The 20265-nt window shown below is 40.5% G+C and overlaps 1 protein-coding gene across 3 annotated transcripts in view; it reads left to right on the top strand.

Annotated features, from left to right (window-relative positions):
- LOC117503790 (chemokine-like protein TAFA-5) overlaps positions 1-20265 on the top strand; it is a 269799-nt gene that overhangs the window by 195666 nt on the left and 53868 nt on the right. The gene's annotated exons all lie outside the window — the stretch shown is intronic.

The following is a 20265-nucleotide window of genomic DNA, read 5'->3' as shown; positions in this document are numbered from 1 at the left end:
AGCCATTGCAGATGGACTGGCAGCCTTTCCAGGATGTACCCCACCTCTTGCCCGGTCAGCATTGAGATAGACTCCAGGTCCCCCGTGACCCTTATAAGCGGGTTTAGAAAACAAATGGTTCCAGCAATGTGACATTTAGAGCCATATTTTGACGGTAGGTGCTAAAATGAGCTGCACAGATGGTGCAAGTCCAAGTCAGACACGTCTAAGTGCACTTTGTTATGTATGTGGTGGGAAATACTGGTGCAAAACCAAGCACTGGATTAGCATGTTCATTTGGTATGCATGTGGAACATGTGCAAAACATAATACCCACTCAGAATGATACCTTTCAATCGACCAATGACAATTCTGCTTAGCTTTGTGCTGGGTGAACAATAATGGGCTTAGACAGATTTTTTTGCAGAGGTTGCCTTGAAAGGTCCATGTCAACGACAAGATAAATGTTCATTGGGACCCAGCTATGCCCTTGGAGATGTGACGGTGGATTGGTGGGTGTGTTATGATTGACCCATGGCTTTGGACAGTCCCATGGGTGAAAAGTCAAATTCAGTTTTCTGCTCTCTTGGAATTGCTGGAATTTCAAGGGTTTTTCAAGGTTGACCTGAAAGGATCAGTTCAGCACTGACTGCATCATATTCAGTTTTTACCTGAGGTCAAAATATGGCCATCGGGTATTTCGAAGACCTTGCGTCCATCCATCCATCTGTCTGTCTGTGCTCAGCATTAGTTCATTCTTATTACTGCCAGAGTCTTCAAATTCATAGGGACCATTCGTGGGACACAGACCTTGGACAAATTCAAAGATGGTGAACCTGGACCTATTTTAAAGAAATCAAAAGGTCACATTCTGTTTCTTATTTTTATGCTCATTTGGCCGAGGGTAATTTAGCATTGTTATATTTCTACTGTGCAGGACCAGACAGCATTTGTGCCATTGTACAGTATGTACGTGTAGTAGGAAACCTGAACTCAGCCCCACATTTTTATAAAATATTGCCATATATTTACATAGAATTTTATGCAATATCACATTTTTAATCAACATACAATTCAAAAGTTTTGTTATGCATTGATTTAAAAGTGAATTAAATTGTGAAAGATCGACTGACCATTGGGTATGCGCCTCTTGCTCCACTTTTGAGGTAAACAGTTTACATGCATTGTCTATTTAATGACATATTCTATAATCACAACATTACAAATTACATTTTTAGTCTCATCATGACCAGTGGTGGGCAAAATTCCGCTAATCCACTAACCACTAATTAGCAAAGCTAACTCATTTTCGTTAGCAGATTAGCTTTTCAGCTAACTTTGGAAACCATCAGCGGGCCAATTAGCTTTCGCTAAATTTTGTTCTGCTAACTTTCAGTCCGCTAACATTTTTTTTCTCCTGATAAAGTGGGTAAATTTAACAGTCAAAAACATTTAGAAACCCTAAAATCATATGTTAGTTCATGTTTATGTACATAGAAAGCTAGCTAACACTTCCGGTTCACAGGTCAAAGCACACAAGCGCTGATAAGAAGACAAGAAGTTACACTGTGGACAAAAATGGTATGTAAGCAGCTCGAAAGTCAGTATTTTTATTTATTTATTTTTCGTGCATTTGTTTTGTGTTTGTGAATGCAATACGGGTGAACTGTAGCTCCGTTAATGGTTTATAAATATATAATATAGCGATAAACTGTGACTTCTAATACTGCGATTTACTGCTTTTGATAAAACTGATGACAGTGATTGGGGTTTTATTTATTTATTTTTCATGCGTTCGTTTTGTTTGTGATCGCCTTTGAATTTACCCAGCAGCCCCTGCGGTGCTTACACTCAGAACTGGTTTATCAGTAGCTGACAGTGACCAAGTCAATACTAAGAGTTAGCTGTTAGTGGTAAGTTTCGCAAAAGTTTTTAGCGGTTTATTGGTTTAGCCTTATAAAAGTTAACTTTTAATGGTTATTGAAGCTAAATTTTCAGTTAACTGTGCCCATCATTGGTCATGACCAATCATGACATTGCCTGTCCCTACTTGTATGACTTGTTTTTAACTCAGTTATACATACTTACGTAGAGTATATGAACATCTACATAACAATACATTAAAAATCTTTAAACTGAGGACTACTACAGCCTTCAAAAAATGCATTTTTCATAACATGGGTCACATTAAAAATGGATTACGAAAGGAAAACTTTTTAAATTTGCTGCAAGGTTTTAAGACATTGTGTCATATTAGTCTTCTAGTTCCTGATTTATCTGGTCCTCAAAAACATTCCACTTATAATGGATCGTGATTTTTGTTGTTTGATTATGCTGCATTAGCCTGAATATAAAGTCTTTGTCTTCAACACAAAGGACAACTGAGCTTTTCTTGTAATCATCATGTTTAGTGCTATCCGACGCTGACCCCCACAGGCTCTCATGTTGATCGTGAAGCGGACGCTCGCAGCACAGTCGAGCATCATTTTATAAAACTAAGCACGTTAATGAGTTTGTGCCTGAAAAATATGTTTTAGCACGAAATGATACGAAATCACCGCAGGGCGTGCGTAGATGTTCCACCACGAGAAGGAGTTAAAGAAAGAGAGTAGGAGAAAAAGACAAAACCTACTTGTACCTACATTCTCCCATGGTGCCTAGTTGTTGGGTTGCCTTTAATTTGTCCAGGGACAAAGCGGCACAAGGTATAATCCACCTGCCAGTCCCGTTCAGCATCAGCGGCGCTCTGGCAGGAACATTCTGCCCCCCACTTAAACACAAAATACCATCAGTGCGGAACAGTAGAATTCATTCTCTTCTCCACTCCTCCTCCTCATCCTCATCTCTCTCTTTTCCAGATTACAAATGCATCACTGGAATGCGATATGGGTGGCATTGTAGAAAAAGACACAAAGACCCAATGAAGGATGAGATGAGAGTATTAGTAAGAGCGGAAAAGAGGTGAGCAAAGAAAGGAGATAAGATGTTGGAAAGAAATGAGTGAGGAAGGGAGAGAGGACAGTTCTCCTCTAACGCTCGCTGGCGCGGAGGCCTCAGGAGACCGAGCAGAGATTGATTGGTTCATTTGGGTTGGAAAAGTGGATCTCTCTACCCAAAAACATGTTTCCTTCTAAACCAAATGACAAATGAGCTTTCGATTTGTTGTTTACAATCTGGGGTGCACAATGCCCCCTCAGCGCGCATGATGGACCTCATAATGGTTGGGTCTCTGAGGTTTACCATTGGTGCTTGCCACAAAACGTAAAGCTTTAGCTTTCACAGGACACCCACTACAGAGGTGCAACCGTGCAGTTATGTTACGCACTCACAACCAGCTTTTTCTGATTGGAGCTGTGCCTTTCCTGAGAAAATACATGGGTAGAGGAAGTGGCGAAGAAATGGCCAAAACACTCTGGAATCTGTGTAATATTTACCCTTATCCATTTAATATTCTGCAAAAAATGATTTTGAAGTTTCCAGGGTAGCAAAATGGCACAATGATGAGCAGACCTTCCCAGCAAGAAGGTCCTGGTTCAAGCCCCTGTACACCAGGAGTTGCATCAGGAAGGACAACCAGTATAAAACTAGTGACAAATCAAGATACAGATCCACACCGAAGATCCTGTAGCGACTCCATGCGAATGGGAACAGCCAAAAGAAGCCACTTTTCACATGTTGTTTCTTGTAAATGCATCTTATATTCATGACTTTTCATGTTGATATCTCCATAATAATAGGTGTCACCAAATACTTGTGAAACAAGCATTCCTCTTAGGACTAAAGAGACATGTTGCTCTATCTTATGGTGCCATGGGGCTGTGGAGAGACACAATGAATGCACTGTGTGCCTCCAAAAGCTAAGTAAATTAGCCAGCAACTGAGATGAAGTTATCATGTGACACTCATGGTGATAAATGCAGAAGAATCAGCAAACAACTCTCAAGCAGCCAAGAAATACAGATGACAAGCTGCCCAACTGTTACCCCCCCAAAACAGTTTTCAAAATGCTAAGTCAGAAAACCTTACTGTGGTCCTAAAAGTGCTCAGATTAGGAAGAAGAACAGGTATATATCCATTTTTTAACCTTCATTTAACCAGGAAAAAAAAAAATCACAATAAGATTTAGAACCTCCTTTGCAGGATAGACAGCATCAAATATAAAGCACAGTTACACATTTACACAAACAAAAGGCAAAGAAAGAGATGATAATTTAAATGACAAGCAGATGATAAAACAACAAGTGCATGTTATGGAGTTGGCATCAAGCGTTCTCAATTTGGATTTAAAAGCGCACAATGAAATTAACACTGTTAATTTCGACTCCTCTTGCAACTTATTCCAAGAAAAAGGTGTGGAGTGGACAAAACCCTCTTACCCACTTCAGTACCAGCATCTTGTGAGCAGCACTTCTCTTTACAATTAAAGTACAAATGTATGAAGGCAACAATCTGACTATTGCTTTATATATATAAAAGTGTACCAATGACTGAACCTTCTGGTGGCCAGAACAGGCCATTTTACATCTACATTCAGTTTGATTTTGATTTAGATTAATAAATACTGAAAATCTTACAAACAAATCTTGCTAGCAAAAAAATTCTAAATTCTAGAATTTGTTACCACTAGATGTCAAAGACACAGATGTAAAAAAAAAAAAAAAAAAAAAAAAAACTCCACTAAACTTTTGTAAACTTTAATGGTGCACCTGGGAGCACAGTTTTGTACTTTAAGAATTATGGAGAAGTGTCCATTTCAATTGATCGGCCAGTCACCCACAGCCAGATTTCCTTTGTCGAGCGTCACAGCAGGCTGGAGGTTATGTTTTCCTGACCTTTGCTATTGATCCTTCCTGATCTCTAGAAATGTCAAGTTAAAAACACCACAACCCACAGCCACTGCACTAAGTACAGGACACACAAACAAGAGTGCCAACAAACCAACACACACAACACACGTATGGCGGGAACAGTTTGTAACCTTAATTCATGGTGATGCATAATTACGAGACAACATTATTATGCCAAGCACATCTAATTACGACACTTATTGTGCATTATTGCGTGATGCCTGTGAATGTGAAATAATGCACAAGCCTCATAATCATCAGTCTATTCTTCCATGTCTGCAAAACACTGTTCATTATCATCAGTGGGCTTTGCGGAAGATATCACTTCACCAGGTCATGAGAAAATGTGCACCCCACGTGCATATGGCACCACGCGGTAATACTTTCCCTTCTTTTCGGATAGTTCATTTTTAAGTGCCTGTTTGTGAAAGAATGATCCAAATACCAAAATATACATGGACTAAAGTCACAGTGATGATGATCCCCTGCTGCTTGTGCTGAAAAGCAAACCCAGCGAGACTCCAGTCATTAGCCATCCTCTGGATCATGTCTCGCCTGCAGCACAAAGACAGAGACGGCGACCGCACGAGGTAGAACGCATCACAGTGGGAGCGGGGAAAGTTCTGGCACTAATCTAAACTTGGCAGTTTAATATATAGAGAGAGAGGGAAAAAAAAAACATCAAATCTATTGTCGAGGCAGACTGGCCAGATTTTGATCTGTAACTCAGCACTTTTCTGGCGTGGGATGAGTTTGAGAGTGTAAAAGGCGGTGAACTCGCGGAGGAGTGAGGAGCCGGTTAATGCTTCCCGCCGCAGCTGCTGTGCCAGGTTCAGAGGAAACGACAGACTCTGGCCTCGGTGGAAAGAATAGAGGAGTTCGGCGGATAGAGAGGATGGATAGAGCTCAGCCAAGCAGTACTCTAAATACATAACTAATGTTCCTTGCTGGGCAACTAGAGTCCCGGCTCATTTATTGTCTCAATAATGGTTGTCTGACTGCCTCTGCATTGGTTATCAGTCACAGAACTGTCTTAACTGGGTCAAGACCGCTGGGGTGGAGGTTGGTTTGGAATCAGTTCAAGCTCTCTCTCACTCTCTCTTGTTGGAGCCGCGGTGGTGGCAGGAAGCACAGCTGGGACCCTGCTATCGCTCACACTTAATGTAGAGGGGCCTTAGAAAGTGAAAGGACCAGGACGGCCATATTTGGACCATTTATCCTTTGAAATGCACGCGTGCGGCCAGCTAAAGGACACCTGGTATTTCCTGCAGATATACTGGGGTTGATACATAGTCTGTGTTGGCGCAAGTTTGGAACTACGAATGCATCAAATTGCCTTTTAAACAGAGGCGGCTCTAGAGGGGGAATATTGGGTAGTAGCCCCCCTTGCCCAACAATAACATTCTAAAATTGACATTTGCCATTCAAAACTGCATTTTCAACCTCAGTTTCTAACCATGACAACGATTCTCTGACCCATAGCTATCAGGAGATATAGAACTGTTTATTTGTGTATGTTACAGAATAAAAACTCATAAATAAACACCACCTGCGGCTTACATGTTTGGTATGGATTCGTGCAAATTAATTCTTTGAGATGCTGTGATACCAAAATATTCCATCCTATGTGACCTTGATATTTAAAACTCGCAAACACACAGACCTTCAATCATGTTTAATTCATACTACTGGCTTTTTAATGTTGAATAATAATCACAGATATATCCTTAACCAATTCCTAGAAACAGTCATTCTAAACATCCCAAACAGAGTATATAAGGGACAATTTTTTGACCTTGGCCTCTGACTTAGACTTGTAACTGATGTTTGTAAAACTCAAGTCACATTCTCCTGGGCTGATGCTCAATCATTCTACTAACCCTGGTTCAAATCTCTTCACACATAACTGAAAAATATACCTCTGCATTGAAATGCATGGAAATTCAATAGCTTAATACCATTTCCACACAGCGAAGAATAAATCCAGCTATGCAAAAATCCCAGCAAGTACATAAAACAAAGTCTTCAACACTGAGCGGAGATAGTCCTTTATTTGTGCACTGTGTGAGGTTAACCTATCATGCCAATGTGTTTTGTAAAATTATGATGAGTTCTTGCATTAATGACCACAATAATACGGAAGTTTGGAGCTGGACGCTTGCATCGCTAAAGCCCCCGTCATGGCGGAACCATTCCGACAGGGCAAATATTGCAATAATCCGATGCAGTCGGGAGGAAAAGAGGCATTGACCACTGTCAGTGATCGCCTGCTGTTGTACAGTCCTGTGAAAACTCCCATTAGGTGTTTGATCAGTATATACTTGCATTGCTAGATTTTATTTGTCTGGCTGGACTCCGTAACTGCCGCTGATTTGTGCTGGCAGTGCCCCAACTTCCCACATGTGCACAACAATCAGGCTGCAGCCAGTGGACTCTCTTTTCTCTTTTTTAAAACTTTTTTTGTTGTCATTTTACTTGATATGCATCGTAACACAACTGTAGTTGGATTATCGTTGTGGCACGGTGCTTCACGTGGGATTTATTCATACCAGAGATGGATTATGTATTTGTCATCTGATCGATGTTGCCAGCACACAGCTGAGTGAAAGGGACTTGACCAGCCGTCTGTGCCGCACTGTGGAACGTGGGGTACCAGAGGTGAGTTACATGTTTATTTATGTCGTCATGTGCTGGCAAACATTTCCACATCACACCTGCTACAGACTTAAGAGGTGAACATGTAACAATATGTGCGTTACAGCGGTGACATCCCGTTCAGCTATGTTGTGGCGCTGCACTGAGCCTCTGACTCTCACACAGTGCCGCATACATGTTATGACATAACATTTCCTTCGCCCTCCCTGTCTGGGGTCCAGTGGAGGTGGACAAATGTGGCACAGCATTTCGGCAAGTTTTGCTGTGACTGATTGATTGTTTCAAATGCTGTTCTGATGCCATCGGAAGATATAAATTGCGGTCATATGGTCGTCAGATAACACATGGACCGCCGTCGGATAGGTGTCCCATCTCGATGGCACCCGGAGAGTTTTGAACATGTGTATCACATGCGGGAGCACCGGCCGATTTGACCAACTATGTCGACTTCCGCATATGGCTGCCAGAACGTTTTGGACCCGACACTTTTCGGATGTGCACCGATTCATAAGTCCAACGCCACTGTGCGTGATTCTGGTTATGTGTGATGGAGGAATAAGAGTGTGGCAAAGGAAAGTGATGTCACACTAAGCTAGTTTACTGTTTATGCACCACACTGGTACCAAATGAGCAATTTTGCATGACAACATAATGTCAAGTGCATTTCTTTTTTCATTATTCTGTTTTTTCAGTAATCTAGCATGATCAAAAATGGGTCATTCCTGTGCCAAAGAACTCTTTCAAGGAACCAGAATCTTGTGAAATGGAGAAGTGCGAAGATGACAGTCCAACAGTCCATTAAGTGTGATGGAGAATAGCCGCCTAAGGAGAAGACCTATCAGTTGTGTGTGTGTGTGTGTGTGTGTGTGTGTGTGTGTGTGTGTGTGTGTGTGTGTGTGTGTGTGTGTGAATTTAACAATAGGCAAGTAATTTTATTAAAAATTCTGCTGCCTTGATTACAAAATAATAAAAAAATAACCATGCTTCATCTCTAATTGCTGTTACTTTATACTATAGTAGATGGACTGTATTTATATAGCGCTTTTCCATTTGCATTAGAAATTCAAAGCACTTTACAATTACGCCTCATATTCACCCATCCACACAGACACACTCCCACAGTGATGTCAGGGTGCTGCCACACAAGGCGCTCACTACACACCAGGAGCAACTAGGGGATTAAGCACCTTGCCCAAGGGCCCTTAGTGATTTTCCAGTCTGGCTGGGTTTTGAGCCAAGGACCCTCTGGTCTGAAGACCAGTGCTTAAGCACTAAATCTTTACCTCCCCAATATTATATCAGCTAATATTATTAATAATAATTGTTTAGCTAATATTATTATAATATTAGCTAAATATTAGCTACAAAATTGTGTCTGTGTGTGTGTGTGTATGTGTTTGTGTGTATATATATATATATATATATATATATATATATATATATATATATATATATATACACACACAATGGGGTAAAAAAGTATTTAGTTAGTCCCTGATTGTGCACGTTCTCCTACTTAGAAAGATGAGAGAGGTCTGTAATTTTCATCATAGGTACACTACAACTATGAGAGACAAAATGAGAAAAAAAAAATCCAGGAAATAACATTGTAGGATTTTTAAAGAATTTATTTGTAAATTATGGTGGAAAATAAGTATTTGGTCAGTAACAAAAGTTCAACTCAATACTTTGTAACATGATCTTTGTTGGAAATGACAGAGGGCAAACGTTTTGTGTAAGTCTTCACCAGGTTTGCACACACTGTATCTGGTATTTTGGCCCATTCCTCCATGCAGATCTCCTCTAGAGCAGTGATGTTTTGGGTCTGTCGCTGGGCAACACGGACTTCCAACTCCCTCCACAAATTTTCTATGGGGTTGAGGTCTGGAGACTGGCTTGGTCACTACAGGACCTTGAAATGCTTTTAACGGAGCCACTCCTTCGTTGCCCGAGTGGTGTGTTTGGGATCATTGTCTGCTGGAAGACCCAGCCATGTTGCATCTTCAATGCTCTCACTGATGGAAGAAGGTTTTGGCTTAAAATCCCATGATATATGGCCACGTTCATTCTTCCCTTAACACAGATCAGTCGTCCTGTCCCCTTTGCAGAAAAACAGCCCCAAAGCATGATGTTTCCACCTCCATGCTTCACAGTATGTATGGTGTTCTTGGAATGCAGGTGGAGGACAGAAGAACTTCTTAAAGAAGTTGCAGGTCTGTGAGAGCCAGAAATCTTGCTTGTTTACTTTATACTTATTTTAAATGAAAGCATTTATCTTTAATTACCTATAAGCATTTTTTCTTTTCAGTCTTTATCAAAGAAATTTAATCATGCCAACCACTGTTTTGAGCGAATACCTTTTCAAAGAAGGTGCCGTTTTAAAGGACACGGTATAATAACGCTTGATTAGTCTTTGTTATTCCAGAAAGAAAAGTGCCTTTAACATAATGAAAAAGCTCATCAGCAAAGCAGTGAAGAAAATCACACTGCACACAGCAGCGCAATTAAGTAAATTCGAGAACAAAAACAACAGCAAGAGACCACAGACAAAGCCGCTTTCTTTAACGTGACTCATGGAAAACGAAAGACAATTTATTTTGCTTTTGAGTATTTGAGATTTTACCATTTGCCATCTTAAAGATTCATTCAGAAATGTTTTTCCATATACATCTATTTTCACTGTGTATTCACAGTTTATCACTGCAGTACTTTTATTCAGCCCGTTATTGGCATTTAAATGAACAGTTTTGTGGAAAGTCGAGATACCACAAAATATTATTTGTTCCGGATTCATTCTTCTTCCTTAAAATACCATAAATTTGGATACAAGAAAACTCGGCCGAATGCAAACTTGGCCCTGGGTGTGATCTGACCCCTGGGCTAATACCGACCCCAACCCCAAAAACAACCCTAACCTGGACCTGGAGTTCTTAACCCGGGCTGAGTTCTCTTGTTACCATGAGCACAGGCTATAGTACGTTGGGGAGATAGAGACACGTTGCACACAAAAACTTAATAGAAAAACAACAAAAAGTGATATTGACTGAGTTTGATTGACACCTATATTTAGCGCCCTTAAATACCCACTATAAAACCCTTTTTCAATAAGACTGAATGCCCTTAAATTAGTTTTCAACCAGAAAAGTGCATAAGGACCATTCTTATTTTTTTCTTCAGTCTTCTAGCCATACTGAAAAATCCGAAAGGCACAGTAAATATGTCTCTTTTGGGCTACTGTAAAAACATGGCAGTGCAACATGGCGGCCTCCATGAGGGGGTCCACTCCCATGTAGATATAGTAAATGGTAAATGGACGCCATTTATATAGCACTTTTCCATCTGCACTTTTGATAATAAACACCACAAAAATCCTATACATTGGAACTTTAATTATAGCCCTGCCCCTTTCTCATTGATTCATCCTAACTTTATTTTCATTTTTTAATTTCTTTTTAATTAGCTCTAAATATCCAGTAAGTGTGTATTATGAATTCTTTTAACACACCCTTTTGAAAACCACAAGAATTCCAATGTACCCAAACCTTGCGAGCAAGTACAAATGGCAGATAAAGTCTCTATTTCTATCTATTCATCTCTAAAAGTCCTGCTCAAACGTAACAATTTGCATTTTTTTTAAAAGTCATTACAATTCAGCTATCAGTTAATACACACCATGAGACTTTTACAGCCAAACACTAACTCAGGTTTAGCAAAGCATTTAGTTAAGTAGTTTAGTACACTTGACTTACATTATCCTCTACAAGGTTAATTAAGTTGAACCAACTCAATAAAAATCTGTTGGTGTTATTAGGTAGCCAACGCATTTAATTTCAGTTATTCTGACTTCTTTATTTTACCACCATTCTACTCCAATGTCCATGAAAATTGTTAACTTAATTTTGTGAAGATTTTTTTATTTAGTTGTTTTTTAATTTATTTCACGTAAGCCAGAATAAATTACATTTTTAAACTCCAGTTTGAAAATCAAGCTGTTTATTTTAAAACTTACCATCTCTTTTTTTCATAAATGTGAACAATTTTGCACCAACATCTTGTATGTTATCAACTTTCTAAAGTGTGAACTTGAAAAAAAATTGTCACGCTGAAAATAATTTATAATAACTTATAATTTTGACAACGTGCACCTCCTGTGATCTTTGGCACCCCAACGGGGATAGTTGGGGGTGGTGGTTTATTATGAACCAGGGAACTAAATTATACATATTCAAATCATGCGTAAGCAAGTAAAATTTAACAATGCCTAAAGTCAAAATGATTAATGATTAACGACAGACTATGAAAGTCTAACAAAAGAATATTCTCTCACACTTTTAGGACTTGCACTCTTAGCCATTCTTACAATTGTTTCTAATACGATTTGAAGTTTTTGTACATGTCTCACTAAGTTTTATAATTATTATTGTTGGTTTTTATCCAAAAAACTTAATATTCAATGACTTTTCTTGCCCTAATTATTACATTAGCGCAGTGTACCAGCAGAATAGGCAACAGCTTCTTAGCTTGTGCCAATAAACCAAAGGCATAGAACTTTAAAGTGGAACCCCATCTATAATAAATACCGTGCTCTGCTAAAACTCATTTTGGGCAATTAGCTGACATGCTTAACGAGCATAATTTACAACGAACAAAGCGGATGACAAGCATCTCAAATGTGCCACCGCGACTTACGCATAACAAGATTCACCTGTTTTGGACGAATCGTAGCAATAATCACACACGCAAACTTAAAACAGAAACGAGAAACCGAGCCGTTCTTCAACATAACGCCGATGATTATCTTCTTTGGGCTGAGTGGAATTATTATTCACGCTGTACTGCTGCTTCGCTTAATTGGAATTTGTTTAGCGAGCTTCGTACAGAGGCAAATAGGGAGTAAACAGATTCACGCCGTGCTGTGCCAGCTGAAAGGTTATGCATAATTTAAGGTGGATTAGTTCAGATGGCGAGGTCAGTAAAGCTAAATAGACAAGAATCATCTACATCCAGGAAAGAGACGTGGCACGTCAAGGGTCCGGATCTTTACCAGCTCTGCAAACTCTTTATTAGCCGTCACTAAATCATATAATTATCACTTCACCGCAAACTGTTCGAGTGTCGCTACGAGTGTGTTTGTTCTCTTTTTGTCCGCGTATCAGCTTGTTGTTCATCAAATTCATCATTGCCACATAATGATGACCAAAACAGTCATCATTTTGATCAACTGTAGTGAAAAATACTGATTCATATCTTCGCTTGCTGCCTTGTTTCTGAAATGTTCCCTCTGCTGCTGATAACGCAGTTTTCCCCCCAAAGTGAGCACTCAGGGGCTGAGATGACACAAAAGTCAATTGCAATGTTGACAAAACTAATGAACCGATTTTAATGAAATTTTGTGGACGGGGTTGGACTCATGCCAATGAAGTAATCGTCACATTTTGGGTGACTCAAAGAAGAACATTGAGGATGAAAGATCAGCAGTCAGGTTGAGAGGTCAGTGAGCAAGAGGAAAGGTCAGCGATTAGGACTGAAGGTTAGTGTTCGGGATCAAAAGATCAGAAACTGAGGTGATCATTCAGGATCAAGGTCATGATCAGGGTTAAAGGTCAGCAATCAGGATGAGAGGTCGGCAAGCAAGAGGAGAGGGCAGCCATTGGGACTGAAGGCCAGTTTTCGGTATCAAAAGATCAAACACTGAGGTGATCAGTCAGGATCAAGGTCATGATCAGGGTGAAAGGTCAGCAATCAGGATGAGAGGTCGGTGAGCAAGAGGAGAGGGCAGCCATTGGGACTGAAGGTCAGTGTTCAGGATCAAAAGATCAAACACTGAGGTGATCAGTCAGGATCAAGGTCATGATCAGAGTGAAAGGTCAGCAATCAGGATGAGAGGTCGGTGAGCAAGAGGAGAGGGCAGCCATTGGGACTGAAGGTCAGTGTTCAGGATCAAAAGATCAAACACTGAGGTGATCAGTCAGGATCAAGGTCATGATCAGAGTGAAAGGTCAGCACTCAGGATCAGAGACCAGCAATCGGGACTGCAAAGCAGCGTGTAGAATCAAAAGCTTAGAAATTATGGTGAACACTCAGGATCATGATCACAATCAGGGTGAAAGATTAGCAATCAGGAAGAGACGTCAGCAATCAGTACTGAAGATACATCTTTTTGAGCAAAAGATCATAAGCAGGTGATCATTCAGAATCAAGGTCAAGATTAGCAAGATCAGCATCACAAGTAAATGATAATAAAAGCCAGTAATCAGGTTCAAATGAGACAAAAACACAAGCTTATCCATCCATCCAATTTGAAAACCCACCTATTCCAGTGAAGGCTCAGGGTGTGGGGTGGGACATGATCCAAGGAAGTAATCATTACATTTTGGTGTGGATCGGGATCAAGGGGATAGAAATCACAATGAAAGTTCAGCAATCAGGATCAAATAGCAGAGATCTGGAATGAAGAACAGTGTTCAGGATCAAAAGATCTGAAACTGAGATGATCAGTCAAGAACAAAGTCATGATCAGGATGAACTGTCAGCAATCAACATTAAAAGTCAGTAGCAGGATCAAAAATGAGCAATAACTAAAAGATATCAGGATGAAAGTGCAGTGATCTGAATCAAAGGGGACCAACCAGGGTCAAGGTCATGATCAGGATGAAAGGCCAGCGATCCAAAAGAAGGTGAGCAATAAGTATGAATGATCAGCGATTAGGACAAAAAGTCAGAAGCATGATCAAAAAGGACATCACTCCTTTTTGATCATGCACCCTAACAAAGATCAGAATTAAGATCGAAGTGCAGTGATCTGAATCAAAGGGGAGCAATCAGGGTCAAGGTCATGATCAGGATGAAAGGCCAGCAATCCAAAAGAAGGCGAGCGAGTAGGACAAAAAGTCAGAAGCGTGATCAAAAAGGAATGATTAGAATTAGATTAGACAAAGATCAGAATTAGGATCGAAGTGCAGTGATCTGAATCAAAGTGGAGCAATCAGGGTCAAGGTCATGATCAGGATGAAAGGGCAGCAATCCAAAAGAAGGCGAGCAAGTAGAACAAAAAGTCAGAACCGTGATCAAAAAGGAATGATTAGAATTAGATTAGACAAAGATCAGAATTAGGATTAAAGTGCAGCAATCAGAATTAAAGTGAGCAGTCAGGGCCAAGGTGTAGATCAGGATGAAAGGTCAGTCATTGGAAACAAAGGAGAGCAACCGTGCCACAAAAAAGAAATTTCAATCAAACCTGGCCAATAATCTTAGTGGGTCGTCATCCCTTGTCAAAGTCATAGGTCTAAGTTCAAGGTCAAATCAGAGGTCATTGACTATAATAGTATACATTCATGACTATATCTCAGCAAGTGAGATATTAAAACACATTTCTCCGCACAGATCTCTGATCTCCTGGCACTAACATGTGTCAGACATCTAACCTCAAAGACATCGTATGATGATGTATTAATAACTGTAATTACGAAATGATTTTGAGGCAGCAGACTGTAAGTAGGCATAAACAAGTGCATTTATTTGTCTTATTTTACGTGTTAATCAGTAAACAAGTATGAAGCGGTTGGAATATGTAACATAAGCCAAACACTTTGTGCAGCGGCCTTCAGAAAGCCCTTTTGTTGTCACGCCGTGGCACTCAGGTGCACGTGTCGAGGGTTTACTGTTCACCGCTGATGGACTGGGCTCTCTGGAGACACCACCTGGTAAATGATCTCTTTCCCACACACTTCTGTTCACAGTGACATTTCTTCCTCTGGCTCACAGCGCCTTTGGGCTCTCCTCCTCTTTGTGCATGTGTGCGCGTGCATGTCCACATTTGTGGGTTTGCTTCTGGCGTTGAGCTGTGAGGAAATGTCAGAGCACATGTGCGAAGGGGCGATATCAGCAGTACCTTGTGGACAGCGTGAGCACAAACAGAAAAATAAACAAACAAACAAACCTGAAGCAATGGAGCGCTCGCGCATAGGGTCGAGTTTGTCTAAATCAATTCATACAAAATATTGTACTGGATTCTCGGATGCCCTTCCTGATGCAACGCAATATTACACAGAGAGTAGGGAGGAGTGGTCTACAACCAGGATAGATCTACTCTGGAACAAGCGCACTAATGGCTTGGCCACCATGCTTATTTATGAATTCATTAACATTCAAATTAAGGAGCAATTTTGCAGGACAAATGTAACAAATGGATTTTGCGGAGCATATGTCGCACATGTCAAAAAAAATGCCTCTTGTAGAGAAAAATGAGGAGAAAAACATATATAAGTTGCACTTGAGTATAAAGCCCAATTTACACTACTCCATATCCGCAACTCCGTAGCCACGCAGAGCCTTCACAATCAATAACTTTCACAACCAAAGACGTCATATAATTGTAGGCCAGTCTTCCAGAATTCCACAATCACCAACTTTCATGGCCAGGTTTCATGAAAAACACTGTGCCTCCTACTGTTTGAGAGGTGAATTGCAATGCAACAACCACCATCCCCAATGGAGAACGTAGAATGGTTCACAACTGCGTTGAAGTAATTGCATCTGCTTGGAGTTATGAAGTAGTTGAAGCATAAGTCGCACCTTTTTTTGTATTATTTTTCACTAATGCTGTTTCTTCTTTTGAGTTTCTTTTGTTCTGTGCTTATAAATAGTTACTATAAATATGATTAGAAATGAACACTTGATTTTTCAGTGAATAAGTTTCACCTGAATGTAAGTCACAAACTCACCCAAACTAGTAACAAAACAACAACCAAAAGCAAAAAAGAGCATAATCTGGAAAACGTTGGGTAAAAAAATAGACAGACTGAGGCAGTGTCCGATGTGTTGCGCACACTATACTGGACCACCATGATGAAGAAGGAGCAGATCCAGAGAGCAAGACTCTCGGTAGATCAGTGGATTTACGCACACCTATCATTACCTATGATCATGAACTTTGGCTAAGGATTGAAAGAATAATGGAGCGGACTCAAGCGGTGGCAATGAGATTCCTTCGTCGGGCAACTGGGACTTAAACTCTGGGACAGGGTCAGAAGCTGGACTATTTGGGAGGGACTCAGAGTAGAGCTGCTGCTTCTTCTCATCGAAAGGACCCAACTGAGGTGGTTCAGGCATCTCATAAGGATGCCTCCTAATCATCTCCCTAGATAGGCACATCCAACTTGTAGGAGATGTGGGTAAGACCAAGGACATACTGGAGAACACCTGGGCCAGAGAGAGTTATTGCCCCATGTGGTAGAGTTTAAGTACTGTATCTCAGGTTCTTGTTCACGAGTGGGGGGGGGGGGGGGGGGGGGGTAAGTTGGAGTGTGAGATCAATAGATGGATTGGGGTGGTGTCTGATGTGTTACAGACACTGTACTGGACCAACCATGATGAAAAAGGAGCTGATCCAGAGGGCGAGACTCTCGGTCGACCAGTCGATTTACGCACCTATCCTTACCTATGGTCATGAACTTTGGCTAATGATCGAAAGAATAATGGAGCGAATACAGTCGATGTAAATGAGATTCCTGCATCGGGTATCCAGACTTAAACTCCGGTACAGGGTCAGAAGCTGGACTATTTTGGAGGGACTCAAAGTAGAGCCGCTGCTTCTTTTCATTGAAAGGATCCAGCCAAGGTGGTTCGGTCATCTCGTGAAGATGCCTCCTAGTCATCTCCCTAGGGAGGCACATCCAACTTGTAGGAGATGCGGGGAAGATCCAGGACATGCTGGTTTGGGAACACCTGGGGATCCCCCAGGAAGACTTGGAGGACTTGGCCGAACTGCCACCGTGTTTTGGATCTGGAAAAGCGGCAGAAAATGAATTTATATCTGTTTGAGCATGTTTTTTAAAAAGATAAAACAGGAAAAGTTCATAAGGGAGGCACATTCATGGTCAACACTGTAGGTCAGGTGACTTTCTCATATGTACGTGATGCACACAGATGGTGCAGTGAGGTCTGGAAATGTCAGTCAGAGTGCTATCTCATTATTTCTGCCTCTTGAAGTCTTATGAGTGCAGTGGAGCTATTTGGGACACAAATTTACTTCACTGAAAACCTCAGGCTTTTTTTTTAATAAAGGTGGTCTGACCGCCTTTGGTGTGCAGATACTCATCAAGGCCACCAAACTGCTGGAATAATCTCATGAAAATCTGGCAAGGCAACAGGCTGGAAAGGAAGAAGCACAGGAAGGAATAGAGGTAGGAAATAGGGAGAAAAAAAAACAGGATGTGATGAAGATGAAGGAGAGAAATGGTGAAAGAGAGAAACAAGAAAATTAGAAGAGACCAGATGAGCTGAGGGGAAAGAGGGGTGAGGTTTTGTGTCTAATTACAAAGCACACAGATTTATTTCTTTGCTTTGGATTTTCCTTTCACATCCGCTGAGCCTCCTCACTAATTCACCGTTCACGTTCGCCAGCCGCCTGCCAGCCGCGGCAGGTCAGATAGCACAGTTAATTATCCACACAGTAGATCGGCTCTAAAAGGAGGCATGCAAGTGGATTTCCACCCTGAAAGCAAACATCAGTCTTCACTTCGGGCCTTTTCAAGCCCGCTTCAGTGCAGATTTTTTATTTTTATTTATTTATTTATTTATTTATTTATTTATTTTTGCATGACTAAAAACACTGACCAGGTCCATAATGTTAGTGCCTTTGTGTATATTTTTCCCATATGAATGGGGTAAGAAAAGCTGCAATACCCCTCCTGACCTGTGGGGGCACTAGAACCACAGGGGTCACAAATAGGAATTCATGAAGCAAAGAAGGGATGCCAGGCAGAACGGGGAGATAGATATCCTGTTTTTTTTGCACATAATAAATGTGCACTATAGTGACTTCATTTCATTATGTTCTTGTTTCCCTTCATGTCGGTGAAGTAGGGAAGCACAGTATTTTTTTCCCACTAGTGTGTGTGTGTCAGGTTTTGAGCCTGACTCAGAAAAGATCGGCCGTGGTTCTCCATCTTTTGCATTCTGAGAAATAAACATTTGTCAAAATCACCCCCAGTGAGTCAAAACTTCAAACATTCTCAAGAAATATTGGTTTCTCAGAATTGTAAAGATGAACCATGCCCTACTTTTTCTGGGTCAGGCTCAGAACATCTCAGTCACCCCTCGTATCTAGAGGTGATTAGATTTTGGAGTAATTTAATCAAAGCCCCCAAAAAATATTGCACAAAGCCACAATGCTTTTTGTATATCTCAACAACCAAGAAGCCTAGATGGATCAAACTTTGTGGAATATCACTGTGATAATTATCTACTGTAAATGACCTGGCTCTTTAATGAAACTGTCCCAAATGAAGGGCTCTGGAAGCAATATTTTAAGTACAGAAAAATAATTTATTAAAATCTCATGTAAAGTCAGACAGATCTGGGTTCTCAATGAACATAGCTCTTGCAGGTACTGGCTCAAGAAGAGCCACGAACACAAGTACAGTGGATTTTTAGTCTCCTCCCCATTACAATGGGTCTCGTAGCCGGTTCCTATTGGTTTCACAGTGACAGAGGGACGGTCCACCCATATCGCATGATCAGAAGATTACTGGATCATATAGTGGTGTTGTGTCAGGCCATATAGCTAAGTGGTTCAAATGGAACATGCATCATGCAGATAATCCAGAGTGTGGCGCAAACCCAGTTACAGAGAAATAGAAACTTAATATTGTTACAGATGTAGTCACCCATAGAAATATTAAACTTAAGGAATCTAGTATGAACATTCATAACACAATTGTGTATATTGAAATGTGACATCATACACCTTTAAGAGAGTATTCCATCATCCACCAAGGAGGAAGTCACTAATTTTAAACAAACAGTAACCACAGTTTTACAGTGTACCACCAGGACAAAAACAAGTTAGGCCACATCCACCAAACTGTGGAACCACCTTGTGTCAACCCATTTATGTAAGATATGTCTGAGTCTTACACTCGTTAAATACAGCACGAGACAGTGCTGGAGTTTGGACCTGATTGTTGGTCTTCTAATGTGGAAACCCGTCATGATGCAATGTATGAATGAATGCACTGAACCACACGTCTTTTTTACACCAATGTGAGCGTAAATGGTGTTACGATTTAGCGAATGTAGGCGCCAGATACAAAAATGACAACACCACGAGGTCGAAACTGTTGTGTAGACTTCGATCAGAGTCCTTGATCACAAGACAAGAGTGTAAGTGTTTTAGCTGTGCATAGTTATTCAAAAAGATCTCCTTAAAGGTGTCCAGAAAAGGATCAAAGTCTCAAAGCAACTGTTTTTATGTTGCCGACAGAATCATCAAGAACACCGGAACAGCTTTGATAAATACTGTAAAGAGGGCAATTCATCCACCCCAAAGGGTGGTCTTTTCTAAATTTAGCAAGTCTTCATTTTTTGTGAAGTATCCAGGTTTGGTGAGATCACTTTTCTGGAAAGTACCCCGGTCTTGTGAGTTAAACTCTGGGTCATGGAAGGTCACCTTCTTTTTAAAACTCAAATCATCATAAGTTTAATTGTTTCATTTAATTAAATTTTCATTTAAAAGGTTCTTTTCACCTTTGCACCAGTTTCTGATGTTGAACAAATAAAAAAAACGTTACACTTTGCCCAGTTTTTTCCTGACACTTTTCAAACACAAAGAAGTCTCTGGCAACACTGACAGGAAACCTACAATCAACACAGGATTCATCCTACTTTCACAATTTCTGTTTGCTTGAAGAAAACCATCTGTTTTTTTCTTCCAAATCAAAATAAATCTTCCATGTCTAAAATAAATCTTACAAATCAGTTAATCAGTTTCATTCATATTTAG

This window comes from Thalassophryne amazonica, chromosome 22 (genome assembly GCF_902500255.1).
Source record: "Thalassophryne amazonica chromosome 22, fThaAma1.1, whole genome shotgun sequence".
Lineage (NCBI taxonomy): Eukaryota > Metazoa > Chordata > Actinopteri > Batrachoidiformes > Batrachoididae > Thalassophryne > Thalassophryne amazonica.
This window is presented reverse-complemented; position numbering and strand designations above follow the sequence as displayed.